Here is a 17,430-nt window from a genome sequence, read left to right as displayed (position 1 = left end):
AGCCAAGGAGGTTGAAGAAAAGAGGAGATGGGATGATGTCAAGAATTTGAAGCCACTTAGGTTAATTAATCTCTTCCCCCTCCCCCACTCAGCTGTCATTCAAGTACATTCAAAACAAAGCAATGAGCTGCTGCATCCATTTTGCCGTTCTTTATTGTTGGCTGCATTTTTATTTGATCCCATTTATATTTCAAACATGGCAGCTTGTACAGCCATTATTCTGCATACACTCAAAAAGCAATGAGCTGCTGCAACCACTTTTTTGTTCTTTATTGTTGGTAGCATTTTTATTTAATCTCACTTATATTTTCACACATGACAGTTTGTGCAGCATACAGTTGTACACAGAGGACGCATAATAATGGAATAAGTTTCATAAGTAGAGTAGTAATTTGTTATAAATCATAATCAGTATGGCATTTGGAGTGGCTAGTTATAGGGACACCCTAGCATGTGTTATATTCATGCAGAAATTTTTTCCATCTGGTAAAGGGTCACTAAAACAGACCTCATGTTATGAGAAACAGGTGCTCAACATTCAGAGTTTCTATCAAACATATAAACGGCAAGTGACCGACTCACCTGCAAATGCGCAGTAGAGTCACTCAGATTGCTAAGAATGTAGAAGTCCAAGCCCCGCCTCCACCAGCAGTACAGCTCAATAGGGAGGAGGGCTTGGACATGGGCGTGGAAATCGGAGGAGGGAGCAGGGAGGGAAGGAGGGGGCGGAACTGAGGGAAACACGCTGGGGAGAGGGCAGAGGAGAGAACAGGGTTGGTGGACCCAGTGTGGGGGGGGGGGGGGGGGGCATAGGAAAACAAAAAACTAGCCTGTTGTTACGGGCTTAACGGCTAGTTTATTTATATCCAACATGAAACATGAATTAGGTTGAAACCTGGCAGCATTTGATATTTTGTTTACTACTATTTAAAATACAGATATTGAATAATGAGGTAGAGCTACCTTCATATAGAAGTCCAGAGTCAGTCTAAATGTGCCAACATTGTCCAGTTCAGTACATTATTAGGCACCAAGTTCAACAAAGTTATGGCCACAGTTAGTGTTCGCTAAAAACGCTAGCTCACCTTTGTAAACAGGGCACTTAATTATGTTTAATGGAAACTAAATCTGTTGGCTCTGGCTGCTTGGTACGTGAATATTCCATCAGTGTTTCAGTATTGCCACCAAGTATTACATATTTAAGTCATTTGCTTTAAACTTTATTTTAATTAATTGATCCAGTCCTTACATGCACATTGTTTTGCTTTTTAAACCCTCCTAAGTGTGGTTGAACAGAAACAATACAGTTTATACCTAACTGACTTTACTTGTTCTGGACTGCTTTCAGTCCTGCTGATCTGTACCCCTGCTATCTGGAATTTTGGAAGATGGAAATGAGAAAATAAAAATGAAGTTTTGGATGTACTCTGTAGAAGCTGTTGTTTACTTTTGCAACATGTGTATGGATACCTATTCTGGTGTATGCATGTGATAATAATTGAATAACTGTCTCTACTTATAGCTATGATTTCTGAACATGCAGCATCATTAAAGGACAGACTTTTAAATGCCCAGTTGGCTATATATGCTAATCTCAACTTTGTTAAATGTTTCATATTTATTTGCTCCCATGATATAACTGAATTCTATTATTCTGTCTTACTGTATTTTCAAATGTAAGCCAAATTGAACCCAACTTTGCTTGGGATAATATATATATATATCCCTTTATCCTCCACCTTTTAAGACACTGCCTATCCAGCTCGATGCTCGATGGTGATGGCACAAGGAAAGCAAGTTTGGCCCAGTGAAGACAAACTCAAAATAACCTGTTCCTTAGCTGGGCCCTATTATTACCATAAAAAAATGCGACCGTACCATGCCTCCGTGGTTCCAGTAAAAAGTTAAATGATTAACTTTCTTGAAAGGATAATATAAACTTTAGCTGTATGACTTGGGAAACAAACATACTTATTTATTCAACATCACAATTCCTCATGTACAGCCAGAAAACAACCTTTTAGGGTGCATAGGGTTCACAATGCGCACCTGTTATTATTGACCAGATAGAGATAAGAGTTTTCAGTTTTGGCACTGTATAAGTCATCACAAGAACAAAATCTAAGAAAACCAATGGACTGCATTAGGGGCTTAGTTATGTTTAAACAAGAGAGATCTGCATTAAACAAAATGTTTATTTTTGACTTATAAAACCACTTGCCCCTGAAACATGTTCAAAACATAATAATGCATAATTTGTAAAAATTGCCTAAACACATCTTAAATCTGCATTCCAGTGCATCTGCATGCATAGTGGTGTTCTGAACCACCATTTACAATGTACATCTCTTATTAACCTACTATCTTCCAATATTGCTCCCTTCCCAGCTCTCTTTCTCTCTACTCCTTACCCAGCCTCCTGTTTTCTGTCTTAGCCACTGTCTAATACATTTTTATCCTCTATATTTAGGCTGATTGTATCCCCCCCCCCCCAGCTTCTTTGCCACTCTCTTCTCTGGCTCAAGTCATTTTTGTCTGCTAGCCAGGCCCTCTTCCTCTTCAGCAGTCCCATCTCTAATCCCTTCTATAACTTCTTCCATTCCAATGTCCTCTCTCTCTACTTCATCCTGGACTCACTTTGCCTCACCTGATACCCTGCATTCATGCAACCTTCCCTGCAATCAAAATGTGGTCCTTTCTGGCCCACCAGCTCCCACCCTCTCAGTCTCCCATCCCAGTCTAGGTACTACTTCATGCTCTCATCCCGAGCCTTTTTTCCCCCACTCACCTTACATTCTAACCTACACCACCCCACTCCATCTACAGGGTCATCTCCCTACATTAGCACTCAATCCTATGTGTAATCGCTCACCCTGCTGCCTGCCACACTGTGAGGCTTATTTTTTAAAGCACACAGACTTACAAAGTTCCACAGGTTATTTGTAAGTCTATGTACAAAATGAGCATCTACAAAGTGAGCAACCAGGTAAGTCTCCCTTTTCCTGCCCTCCTACCATCACCCCCACCATCAATCCCCTCTATAACTCCTTCCATTCCAAAACATCCAAAATTGGACTTAGAAGCTTTAGAGTAGCATTTTCAATAAATGAACCATCTAATTCATGAAAAGCAGGTTAGGTTTTTAATCCTGAAGTTTTAGATATCCCTAGTAGTAGACAGTTCTGTAGAGGCCCTTCTACTAAAAGGGCATTAACCATTTAATGTGTGAATTAGTACATGTTAACTGCTTCTGTACAAGCATGCCAACTCTTACCATTGTGGTTTAGTGGTTAGCATGGACTAATTTGAGTGGTATGTATAGTTTGTGTTAAGGACCAAGAAATGGGCATGGGATAGCATATTGCAGAGGACATGGAAAACATAGTGTGAAATCACTCAGCGCCAGCCCCTCCTCAAGATGAGGTGCCGTGTGCCTGTGCTAATTGCAAACACTGTTAATGCACAGTAATTACAGAGGATGAGCTGGGCACATCCCCAACAATTAGCAAATAGCTGTTGCAATTTAATTTTTGGTATTAAGACATATTAAACACAAGAACTTAACTAACATACTTTAGTAGAATAACCCTTTTGCTTTAAATCTTTTAGCACAGGCTTCCTTCCATAAAACTTAGTCATGCATTTTTCTAACAAACTGTAGGGGCATGTTTACTAAGGTGCGTTAGCGTTTCTAACATGCCCTTAAATTTAAGGTGAGTTAAACATTAACATGCCTATATAGTTCTATGGGTGCGTTAGCATTTAATGCGTGTAAACCACTTACGTGTGTTAAAAATGCTAAAGTGCCCATAGCACACCTTACTAAACATAGGAGTTAAATTAGTATTTTTACTGCTAAAACAAAGATTTTTTGGTCGTCTTCTAATTTTGATTCACTTATTCATGTCAACCATGCAGGTTAGAATAGTGAATGAAAAAGTGAACACAGCATTTTTCAGAAAATCTGTTAAATTGAACTAAAAGTTGAACCAAAAGTTTTAAATGTTATTCACATAATAAGAATATAAAATAATATATAAATTAACAAGGTGAAAATTATGAAGAGGGGAGGTTTTCTGACTGGTGATGCAAAGAATAGCAGCTATATACAAACAATAGCGCTATCAATCTGGAGTCTTTCCTCCACCCATAAATAAAGTCAGTGTAGTAGAGAATGTTTTGGGGTTTTTTTGTTACATTTGTACCCTGCGCTTTCCCACTCATGGCAGGCTCAATGCGGCTTACATGGGGCAATGGAGGGTTAAGTGACTTGCCCAGAGTCACAAGGAGCTGCCTGTGCCTGAAGTGGGAATTGAACTCAGTTCCTCAGGACCAAAGTCCACCACCCTAACCACTAGGCAATATCACAATTGAGGTAGTTTTTTTTTTTTTAGGTGTTCACTCTCTCAATTTTTTTAAACCTCATAAACCTTCAGCTACATTTAATTAAATCTTCTGAAGTTAATTTTAAATAGATTCATTTACCAATATTTCTCGATTCTCAAGAACAAAAGTTTCAGATCGCTGGTATTTTGCAGCTTAGTAGGTTCTGATGAACACAAACTCAAACAGCAAATGGTGGAATTTGATGAGTGAGATTCTGACAAAGAAACAAGATTAACATTCTTTAGCATAAGACCTTGGTTATTCCATTATATGCAAGAATGCAACCTGTGTATGCCTGGATCTGCAAAAAAAAAAAAAAAAGACTAAAAAAAACACTAACAGAAGCATCTATACAGCCAATTACTAGGGATGTGCATTGGTTAACACGCACTTGTTTCATTAGTGCACCTTAAAAATTTAGGACAAGACCTGTGTTTATAAAGGTGCACTCTAGTGTTTTTAGCCCATGTTAATGGTTGATGCGTGTTAAATGCTAACACGCCTATAGAAATGTATTGGCGTGTAAGTGTTTAATGCACCTTAACTTTAAAGGCGCATTAAAAATGCTAACACACCTCAGTAAATCATACCCCTAAATCAATTTAAACACACTCTAACCTATGAATTCATGTGCATTGTTGATCAGTACTGTTCATATTTAAAAAGAATGTTAACAGATTAAAACATTTTTGTTTTTGACTTTCTTTTCATGGTGGACATCCTTACTGGCTACAAAGTACTACCCAAGAGACCCTAAAGATACAATATTCAAAAACAAACTTGCATAATTGTTTATCACCTTTGAAACATTTCTCTCTTTGGCTTCCCTTTTTCCTTAGCTGAATTCTAATACTATTGGCGAGTCACCCTGTCAATAACAAATTAAGGGACCTTATTACTAAGGCAAGCCCAAAAGTGGCCTGCTCTGGTGTAGGGGCGTGTTTTGGACACACGCCGGTTCATTTCTTGAGTGCACCTGGAAAAATAGGGATTTTTAAAAATGTGCTGGGAAATGGACGTGCGGCAATTTGAAAACCAGAACATGTCAATTTTTGGCCTGAGACCTTAATGCCTCCCACTGACTTAAGGGTAAGGTCTCACAAACTAACCCGGTGCACGTCAACTGAATACCATCATGTAAGGGTCCCACAGTAGAAAACAGAAAATATTTTCTACCACATATTTTGGGCACATGCCAAAAATGAAATTACCGCCTGGGGTATGCAGTAGCCAGGCGGTAGTGCCAATTTGACACACATTGAATGCATGTAGGCACCTACATGCCTTTGGAAAAGGCTCCTTAAAAATGCAAGGTTTTCTCTTTTGTATTTCCAGGATAATTTTTGCCTCCAACATAGCCAAGTAAAATAGTATGCTATTTTATCTACAAAACAGAACAGCTAACCTTTTGGGAGTTTGCCCAAATTATTTTAACCTGCAAGCTTCAGACCTGGGCAGCAAGCACCATCTTGCTTTGAATATTTATAATGTTCCTGAAAGACTTGCCTAAATGAAGGTGGCATGAGAGACCCTATAGCACCTTGTCAATAACAATCACATACCTCAGAAATTGGTGTAATTTTAATACCACCATAGTTATTCTGCTATGCTAGTTTTTATTGGTGATGACACAAGGAAAGCAAGTTTGATCCAGTGAAGACCAACTCAAAATAACCTGTTCCTTAGCTGGGCTCTAGTATTACCATTTTGAAAATGCAACCATACCATGCCTTTGTGGTTACGTTCCACTAATTTAAATGAGTCATAGACTAGGAACAATAGCACACACTTATTGATTGCAATATCACAATTCCTCATGTACAGGGAACAAAACAACCTTTTAGTGTGGATAGTGTTCATAATGAGCAACTTTTAGTATTGACCAAAACAAAGCAAGACTTTTCAGTTTTGGCTCAGTATAAGCCATCACAAGAAAAAAAATATAATAAAACAAAGACACTGCAGTAGAGGCTTATAGCCCATAGTTATGTTTAAACAAATGAGAGATCTACATGAAACAAAATATTTATTTTTTACTTTTACATAAAACATAAAACCACTTGTCCCTAAATCATGCTCAAGACAGAATAATCCATTTGTGTATGTAAACTTCTACAAAAAAAGATGAAGTGAAGATGCGATTCCATGTGCCCCAATGAAAGAGATTTTAATTTTACTTCAATTTAATTACAATATATTTCATCTTTATAACACCAGGCTTCCCAAGGCAGATTGCAACAGTTGACTCATCAGGAAACAGGATTTCCTCACTGAAATCTGATCATGTACTGTATTCTATAGCACAGTGTAGAAAAAAATGAGCACAAAATATAGAGTTTATTACTGCTGTTTCTACCAGCTACAATAATTTTTATGCTGTATTGGTGGTTTTTCAGTTTTATTTTGTGATATCTATCTATATATGGGAAGCTTTCAAACAATACTGTAAATGTTGCAGATAATTTTTAAATTAGAAGTGTATGTTGTAAAAGTTTACAAAATAGAGTGTTTTGGATATATATAGTATTTAATTTATGAAAACATTTAACTAAAAATAACCACTTTTATGATGTTATTTCAATTAACATCTATGCTTAACAGTTAAAAATGGTAAAAAACTTAAATAGTAATATTTGTTTTTGTACTATAAAATACATTTTATTCTGCACCCTATCTAAAAACACTAAACAAAGCCAAAATAATATTTTAATATATTTAAAAAATAAATTTTGTAAAAGAAATTGGGTTTGAAATATGTAATAAATCAAAAGCACCAATTACTCCCCTCTCCCCCCCCCCCACTACTGACAGTGGCTTAATGTAACACTGATTTAAATATTTCCTTATTTATTTTGATTTTGTATAAAATGTATGGACTATAAGTGCAGACTGGATGGACTGTACAGGTCTTTATCTACTGTCATTTACTATGTTACTATATTTCTAGTTAACGTGTGTACCTGTAAAAAAATTGTGTTAACTTAAAAGTAAAATTAAAACATTAAAAAATTACCAGTTACCAACACAAACTGTATTCCTCTAATATTGAAAACAAACTTAAAAATTGATTTAAGAGATTAGCAAAAAACAATAAAAAATTACCAGCTGCCAACACAAACTGTTCCCCTAATTAAAAATATAAACTTTAAAAAATTGAACATTTCAAAAAAGATTAACAAAAAAATAAAAAATTACCAGTTGCCAACACAAACTGTTCCTCTAAAAATATAAACTTTAAAAAATTGAACATTTCAGAAAAAAGTAATAATTAACAAATCTTTTATCAGACTAACAAATCTCTTGACTAGATTTCAGGAGCTAACATTCCTTTCCTCATATCAGAACAAAATGAGCAAAAGAAGATATCATTATAACAGTCTGAAGAGCAAAGATGTATGTGTTTCTTGATGACTGATCAGAAGATAAGTGGTGGAATTGTGCCCTTTCTTGTCAGTTCTGAAGTGTCTTGTGAACATCATCAAAATTTAAGAAACATAGTTCTGATGTGATCTTTTGCATTTTTTTTTTAACTGTTTGTTAAATTGTTTTCTTTTTGTAAAATGTAAAAATATTTAATAAAAATTGGAACTTAAAAAAGAAAGCTTCTAGATCTTTTCCCCAAAATTACAGGTTTTTGTATAAAACAAAACTTGACAAGTTCCCCCCCCAACATTGTTAAAATGTTTAATTTTCCCCTCCCTCATGCTAAATTACTAAATATTGCAAGGTAACATAAGAACCTTCTTTAGGATTCAAGATTTAAAAAAATCAATGTGGATTTCATAATTCTGATATGCATTTTATTGCTAGCAAAGTAAACAGTATATTAGTGGACCAGTTTAAAAAAGCAATACTTAAATTGTTTTAGCAAAATCATGTTTTTTGTTTTGTGCTTCTGTTGATCTGTTTCAGTTTATCCCTAATTCTTCTTTAATTTTGGTTTCCATGCATTTACTAACATCTATACTTTGTTTTGTCAATATACTTATTTTTTATCCTACCTTCTGATTTTAACATCTCATTCCTAAAGTTAACTCTTCTGTTCTCCTTTGTCTCCTTTTCGCTGCACTTTTAATCTTCTCATTTTGATCAGGGTCCAAAAGTGGGATGGCTAAGAGGTCATCATCTCCCCATGTTATAGAGGATCTTAATCTCAGCCAAAAGGCCAAAAAACATTGTCTTCAATTCATGGCTCAGACCCTTAATCAAAAAGGCTGAGAAGTGATGCTTTATCTGTTCTTGACATATCTGTGCCACTCGCATGAAGTTCTGATGAAGATCAGTGCCTCAAATCAGAAAGGCAAGTTTCACCACACTATGAGGATTTAGAGCAAATCACACAATTTGTGAAGTGTAAATGTCTTCATGAATTAAATCAAATGTTGAAAAGGTGATCTGCATGATTTAAAATGATAATAAGCCACATTTTGGTTTGTGCTTCTGCTTTAAATTTAACTTTGTAAAGAGTTCTCATTTCAGGATGTGAATAAGCTATCTTGGATGTGCTAGCTGTTGCCAGAGACACTCCCAGAATGTGTTTTTACTTTAAAGTACCTTTTTACCAAAGAGCAGGTTTTCATTGTTCTCACTTGTGGGGTTTCATGCATGACTTGCTAACACATTTTATTGCAGTACTTAATAAATCCCCCTTCTGCCCTCCACAAGGATTTCAATCACACAGAATACAAAGCTGCCATCTTACTTAGCAGTCAAGGAAAAATTGTTCTTAACCCAACCTTAACATTTTGTCTTTAAAACCAAAGTTCAGGTTGCAGTTCCTTTAACCTCTAAATGTCATAGGTATACTCTTAAATACTGAATACCACTTAGTACAATATGCTTTCACTATGATCAGTGAACTTTACTATGGGACTCATTTTCAAAACAGAAAAATGTCCAAAAAGTGGTACAAAGTGATATGGACCTTTTTTTTTTTTTTTTTTACAAAACGTCCAAATTGCTATTTTCAAAACCCATTTTAAAGAATATTTTTCTATGCAGTTCTTCTAAATCACAATGGGGCATTTTTTAGGAAGGGATTTGGTTGTTCCCAAAATGGACATTTTACTGCCATAATGGAACAAACCAAAAATGTCCAGAGCTAAAAGTTACATGTTGTGCTCTAGACCTGTTTCAATCGCAACTAAAATCACAAAAAGGTGCCCTAAAAGACCACTGGAGAGATTAAAGCATGACCCCTCCCCCCCAGTTATGAAACAAAACAGTACATTCCAGGTTCTATGACAGCTTCAGATGCTACAGCCAGGCCTAATAGAGCAGCAAGCCGGTCCCTGGAGTAGCCTAGTGGTTGGTGAAGTGCATTGTAGAGAAGGGAACCCAGACCCATATCCCACTAACTGGTACACTTGTTGCGAAAAGTGTGAGCTGTCCAAAACCCTACTGTACCCACATATATAGGTGACACCTACAGCCATAAGTGCTATTGTAGTGGTCTACAGTAGGTTTTTTTTTTTTTTTGGGGGGGGGCTCTTCATACAATATAAAGGTGGTAACGGTGAGATGTGTACCAGGGACCTTTTATGTGAAGTCCACTGAAGTACCCCCTAGGGTGCCCTACTGCTCTGCTAGGATGTCTGTGTGGCCAGTCTACTAAGAATGCTGCCCCCCCCCCATACATACCAATGGCTTGTTTCTCTTGGACGTTTTTATTTTTCACAAATTGTCATATTGAAAATACCCCTCCATTAAACAATGAAATTACACCAATACCATGTTTATACCAATATATTATACACACATAATATCTGGATTTTATCTTGTTGGAGACAAATACAGATGAACAATTGAATCAAATGTAAACCTCACATATTTCAGTCTTTTAAAATTTGCTGTCAAGCTGTTCCTTAAATTCAGCAAATAGACCAAATTTGTATATATATCAATTACATGCGTTCCATGGGACTTGTGGGAAATAAACAGTTAAGTTATTCCTTTATGGATGTGATTTAACCAAATAGCAGTACTTACCAAAAGCATTTGTTCAAGGACATCTATAGCTTAGAACATTTGATAAAACATTTTCTTATTAGACACCGTTTTAAACTCCAATAAATCAGCTTCTGCTTAAGTTAACAAGATGGCTGAGGGAGGATACAATTGAGGTCTATAAAATCCTGAGTGGTGTAGAATAAGTGAATCAATTGTTTTCACTTTTTCAAATAGTACAAAGACCAGCAGACACTCAATGAAATTAAATGTAAATAAATAGGAGGAAATATTTTTTTTCACTCAAAGAATAGTTAAGCTCTGGAACTTGCTGCCATAGGATGTGTTAATAGCAGTTAGCGTATCTGGAATTAAAAATGGTTTGGACAAGTTCTGGAGGAAAAGTCCATAGTCTGTTATTGAGATGGACATGGGAGAAGCCACTGCTTGCCCTGGGATTGGTAGCATGGAATATTGCTACTAATTGGGTTTCTGCCAGGTACTTGTGACCTGAATTGGCCACTGTTGGAAGCAGGATACTAGGCTAAATGGACCATTGGTCTGACCCAGTATTATGTTCTTATAAGACATATCTATTAGTAGAAACCCAAAATTAAACAGTAGATTTAATGTAGTAATATTTTCCTTGTTATTCACTGGATACAATTAGTTTTGTTGTTGTTGTTGAAACTAAAAGAAAAAGAACTATCACAATGCCACCTTATCTCATCCCATTTAGCACAATTCTATTTACCCTTCTGCATGGAATCTTTGCTTGGTTTGAAATAGCTCTTAATATAAACCTATTAAGCTAGTAAAGAGAAGGTAAAACTTCACTATAACAAACATGGACTATAATCTAAGTGCAATACTTCTATGACATGGCATACAAGTTATCCACCCACAACTGTTTAACATATATTTTTGTGAGTTAAAGTCCTTTTGAAAGTGTTTTCATAAACGGGGTTTGTTATTGAGCTAAAAATATGTAAAAAATTGAAACCCTATAATGCTTAAAAATGTGTAAATTTGTGTAGTGTAGTGTAAATTTGGAAGCAGCAGTAAATATTGGCCAGTAAGTGCCTAATAACAACAAAATAACAAGCTGGTTTGAAAATACTTACAAAGTATTTGTTTTTCTTCTTTTCTGAACACCCAAGAACTAATGTGGTATTAATCTCCTTGAATGCATGTTACAAAATTGTGATTTTACTGCTAATAGTAATTTTTTTTCCAAATTTTACATTTTAGATGTAGATTTCGTTCAATTTGTTAAAATCCGGATTGGCAATTTAAATAAATTAGGATGGATTAATGCAACTGGAAAACAACTCTGCCTTTAACTTTACAATTACAGGGTTTCAATCTGCATCTGAAGTAATTATCTTTATTATATTTCTATTTTAACGAGTACTCGTCCGTTTTAAACTATATATCGGTATGTTAAAATGCAAAGTTTTCAAACCAAAGAAATTGGCTTCTAAGAGGAAACAAAGAACAAATGAAGCTGCGCGAACAGTAACCTTCTTCCCAGACCAGGATCAGGGTCCCACCACTATAATCCCCAACTTGCAAAAGGGCCATCCAAACCAAAACTAGCTATGTAGTTTTCGCAGTACCCAGATTTGGGGGTGAGCTCCCACTCTCTTCAGTAACACTCACTAACAGAGACTGAACAGGGGCACAGGGCCCTGGGATTGGGGAAAGAAAAGACAATCAGACAAACGAGAATATTTTCGCGCCACGACCGCAGGGGACTACGGGAGGTGAGCCAAAGCTATGAATGGGCGAGTAGCAAGCAAGAGAAGCAGCGCGCACCATAGCGAGGCTGAGCCACTGCCATAGGATCCCGCCGTCGACCAACTACAAGCGAGAAACCCAACATCCTCCCCCCCCACCCTTTCCTTCTCCGCCGCCGCCGCTTACTCATACACACAGCTGAATAGTCGATGACTCATTCAACTCCTGCCCAATAGGAAGCGAGAGTCCCAACCCCCTTCCACCCACAACCTCTTACTCATACACTAGCGGTGGCTCCCACTGCTCCAGGGCGGGGCTGGGCTGCTTTCCAGTACTACTACAGAATCCGCTCTCTCTCTTAGATGTTGTTGCTGCTGGAGTGCAAGCTACCTCCTATTTACAGAAAACTAGGATGACGGACTTTTGCCCAGACCTCCTCTGCCATCAGACCTTCTAAAATACAAGCAAGCAGATGGGACTAAACATTTTAATTTTTATTTACCTGAGCTACGGTATAGCTTCGATTGACTCAGCTTGCCATCTCAAGCGTCAATGCAGCTGGTAGAAAAGAGGTTTAAAATTCTTTGTTCTTTCTATACCTACGGCTTCATAGCATGCTGAAACAGGCTTTCTACTTCCAGCAGTAGTCGTACTATTTGGCGTCTTATAGATGCAAACATGTTTCCTTATCTTAAGCTACACGTTCTAGTTGCACGCTGCTACTCTACGAACAGTATATTAATTGATTAGACAGGAGTGTGAAAATTGAAAACACCCGAACAGTTTTAAGTTACTTTTGACCACTGATTTTTATTTGGATTCCTTTAAAAAATATATAGACTGTTAAATCGTAAATAGTTACATAAAAAAAACAGACTCGTGTTTCTTTGGTTGATGGGTATTTTACCAGAAATTGCATATTTATATTAGAATCAGTGCACTCATATTCAGCTTAAGGTTGCATCAAGATATGGATAGAACATATACTAAGCAGACGAGGCCCCCAAGACATCCATGATGCACAAAAATACAGAATAAAGGAGTCGTATAGAAATGGGGAATACTAAGATATACTATGCTTTGATAAATACAGACTTCGCATGGCAGGGGTGCTTCTGCTTCATCACCCTGTATCTGATATTTTATTGTATCACATCTAAGTTACAGGCTACATGTATGTACACTAAACCAATACTTATGCATGCTTTAGCCAGTCTTTAGTTTTATTTGTTCCTGATTCATAGAACAGTATGCACATCGACCGTTTTGCGGTCACCGCCATTTGCACAGTACAGGCTCCATGTTCTGTCTATAGAGGTCAAAGTTCAGGACCCTGACAGGAAGAAAACGGGATGTAGTAAGCAAGATCTCTTTCCTCGTGATCTATGTCTTATATAAGCTTGCAAAATATAATAATACTAATAATTAAGCTCGAGAAGCATTAAGTTCGCCTTTAGATTTTAAAACTTAGATATTTGTAATTCAGTAACCTACTAGACATCAGCGCAGGCTATTATTAAGCTACAAATGCTCCCATTTTTTTTTTTTGGGTGGGGGGCATACTTAGTTCAGCTTTAGGTTCCATTAATGAATATAATTTAATTAATAACACAAACCCATCTATCATGCCAGAATATACATGCATTTTTATTAAGAACGGTTCTATTTTTTAGTCCTCATGGACTCAGACGCAGGAAGATTTTTAGAAATGTAACATGAGGGTTATTAGAACAAAACTAACTTCTGTAGCATATCCTTGTTTATATGCACTAGATTCAACATATTCAAATGTCACTTATTAGCCAACTCTGGAAGATTATCGGTACCAATGTTTACTGTCTTCTGCTTCAAATTGTATGTTAAAACTGTAGGAGAAAAGAAATAGCCAGAAACACATGTTGGAAAGAAAGTGTAAGACCTCTTCATTTAAAGTACACAAACTCAGTGACCCCTCCCCACAACCTGACCAGTTGTGCAGCTAAGCTTTTACAGTTTAAAAGTAGAATCAAAATTGAAGAAAAAAAAAAAAAGGTAGTGCCTTAGAGTTAACATTAATTTTCTTTCCTTGGTCAGCTCTGCTTCATAACTGGTAGACTAGATACATTAGTTTGGTATTCAACAATGCAACATTTTGGCTTATTTCACATATCTGCCTTACTGAAGAAGGTGAGATATCCAATTCCTGAAAATAAAAGATGACAAGGAGGACACATTGTTTTGTACTAATTGTACGGAATCAGTAGAAGTTGTCTCACACTGCTACAGAATAAATTGTTTCCATCTTAATTATTCTCTCCATATTGGTAAAAGGAGTGTTATTTAGACAATTAGAGCACTGATAATTAGTTATTTCCAACTACCCTAATTTTATGTGGACATAGTAAATGTTCACAGGTCCCCTCCTCAGTACTAGTCATCAATTGTTTGTATAGGAATGCACTACTAAATGCCAGTGAGCCAAATATTTCCAAATTGTTGCAAATCAAATAACACGGTTTGGTTTTAATAAAAAAAAATGTGACATTAATTTCTTATTATTTACAGCTAGGTATACTGTTGGGATTGTATTGTTTAATGGGCATCACCCTAAGTAAACAAATTCCATATACTACAGGAAAAAGTATCATCATTTACTTTTAAAATAAGAGTGAATGAAAACTTTCTAAAAATTAAGATCACATCATATAATGCATCAGCTGCAAAACTGTATTGTTAGTAAATGGCAAAGTTCAAGTATTGTGTTACAACAAACATAAATTCTAATACTCATTGAGAAAAAGACAGTACACCTAAATCATCTTTTCTTGAAGTGCTAACCATATAGGATCTACATGCAGATAATTGCATTAATTAAGACTACCATTTTGCCCTACAGAAAAATTACTGAATCTTAAGGAATGCAATCAAAACAGGGATATCATCTTCAGTATCTATATCTAGAGTGTATTCAGTTTGCAAAACTGCAGTTGGTGTGACTAGAATTTGCAGAAAACAGGAATAACTATTCAAATAAATGCTATCTTACATTTTTCAAATGTTTTTTTTCAAGTGTTCTATTGTTTTATTCTGTAAAAACTAATTCTCACATAAATATAAAATTGATTATTAAAAAAATAACGATGGGGTGCTTATAAGAAGAAATGCTCGCTTAGTGTTTACCCAGAAATTTCCTTAAAGGCAAGTGAAATACCCGCAGAAAGGAATAATCATACATAATGAGGTAACATTTAATCACCAAAGTTGTGCAGGCAATGCTTGATGCACCCACTTCATTTTTTAAATTTGATATAAAATTTTTGTACTTTTCAGAATGACTCAGTAGTATCAAGCAAAACAAAATTAAGCATTTTTGTTAGACTAAATAATAAAATAAGTCTTGTATAAAACACATCTAGTTGTACTGGAGTGTTAACTTTCTGTTTAACTAAATGCCACTTCAGAGTGCTCCAGACACAGTTATATACTACATTAAAAAAAACCAAATTTAATTTGTAAATTATAATATTAGAGAAAATGTAGTATATAACTGTGTCTGGAGCCCCATTTATGTAACATTATTTTCAAAGCACTTACAAAGTTACATAAATGGGGCTAATTTCGACTCACAGAGTTACAAAGGTTACTATGGAACTCTGCAAGTCAAGCTGCTTTGAAAATATACCTCTTACAGTAACCTATGGAACTTTGTAAGTCTAAGTGCTTTGAAAATGAGCCCCATAATCTTTTGTGTAAATTATTTAGCTAAAATATTTGTTCTTGTTTAAACCAGAGGACTACATAGCACTGTGCTTCTAAATCTGAAATTACAAAACTGTCCAAGACTAACAAATTAATTGTCAAGTGTGCAAAAAGTTTATTTACAGGGAATGTTAATAGCTAGCAGATTGCAAAAGCCAGATTACCTTGGAAAACAGAGCTTGTTGATCATGCAAAGATATCACAAGTATACTGCCAGTAGTTTAATGTGTTTGCTCACTTGCTTACTGACCAATAAAAGAAACAACAACAACAAAATCTGTTTATACATTGAACATCACCTACCTATAAAGTACTTGTATGTGCAGATGGATACAAGTATACTGCTGTGCGGCATCCAAACCATATGATTGATAACACGGCACTTTTATTATTACCTGTGTACTTCATAAAGCTTAGCACACCAAAGTGTGAACATTGCATGCTTGCTGCAGTATCATATTTCTCCAACTCCAGATATATTACAGAGAAATTTCTACCACCAATACAGCTTTTAAATACAACAATTTTATTTATGGCTTTCAGTTTCGATCAGTCAGCCATTCAAGAGTTCTATATTGAAAATTAAGCAACGATCAATATTTGTTGTCACCAGTAAGGAAATAGGAGTCCTTAAAATTATTTCCCAAAGGCAGAAAAAACACAACGAAAATTTACATGGGTTATGCTGAGTTAAACAACATTCAGCTATAAAGTAAAACCTACTAAAGTTGTTCGTTAAATACGATGCTGCAGGCATTGTTTTCACTAGAGGTTGCTCAGTCCTAAACCCCTCCCCCAACCCACACATTGTACTCTTCACCAACGTAGAATTGTGTTTTCACTATATCCACCCTAGTAGTTGGTGAACAAACAGGAGTTGTGTGTCATGATTTTGCTGCCTCGTCAAAGTTACCTCGATCTACAGAGAGTAGGAAAAGATAATACAAGCGCATTCCTGTTTCACCGCTACTCTTTCACCCACATCTCTTGGGCTGCCCTCCCCCTTTTCCCACATAATGTCGAGGCACTGCGAAGAACACGATCATGTGCAGCTTTCTCGAACAAAAAAAAAAAAAAACACCTCGCCCGGGTCGCCTCCACCATCTCCCATTGCCCTTCTTCAGGGCGCAACCAATTGGAAGCCCTTGGAGCCACTAATAAGGAAATCTAGGGGTGCCCCTAGCTGCAGCTTGGGACAGCCCAAAAACCATTACTCCGAGGAGGAGGATGTGTTCGCATCCCCGGTCTCCCCCCCACCCACTCGTCATCTCCATGCAGAAGCCCAAGAAATTGTGCGAGCCACCACCCCTCTGAATAATTCAACCATGGCTCAGCGTGACAGGGGAGGGACCTCTGATTCCCCCTGGCCTTCCGCCCATCCGGATTTATTGATGATGGGGTGGGGGAGGGAGATGCCCGGTGGACTTCTTCTTCTGCCGTGTCAAACATACGGAGAAACCAAACCGGGCATTTTACACGCTTGTTGTTATGCTCCTTGCATTCAGCCAATGAAAAGCTGCTCCTCCTAGACGTAAAAAGGAAGGTTTGAAACAGAGACGAGAGTAACACTGATTAGAGGCACGCGGGCTAGGCATTGAGACTGAGCCAGCAGTGCAAGTG

Source organism: Microcaecilia unicolor, chromosome 1, assembly GCF_901765095.1.
Source record: "Microcaecilia unicolor chromosome 1, aMicUni1.1, whole genome shotgun sequence".
Taxonomy (NCBI): domain Eukaryota; kingdom Metazoa; phylum Chordata; class Amphibia; order Gymnophiona; family Siphonopidae; genus Microcaecilia; species Microcaecilia unicolor.
Note: the sequence above shows the minus strand (reverse complement) of the source record.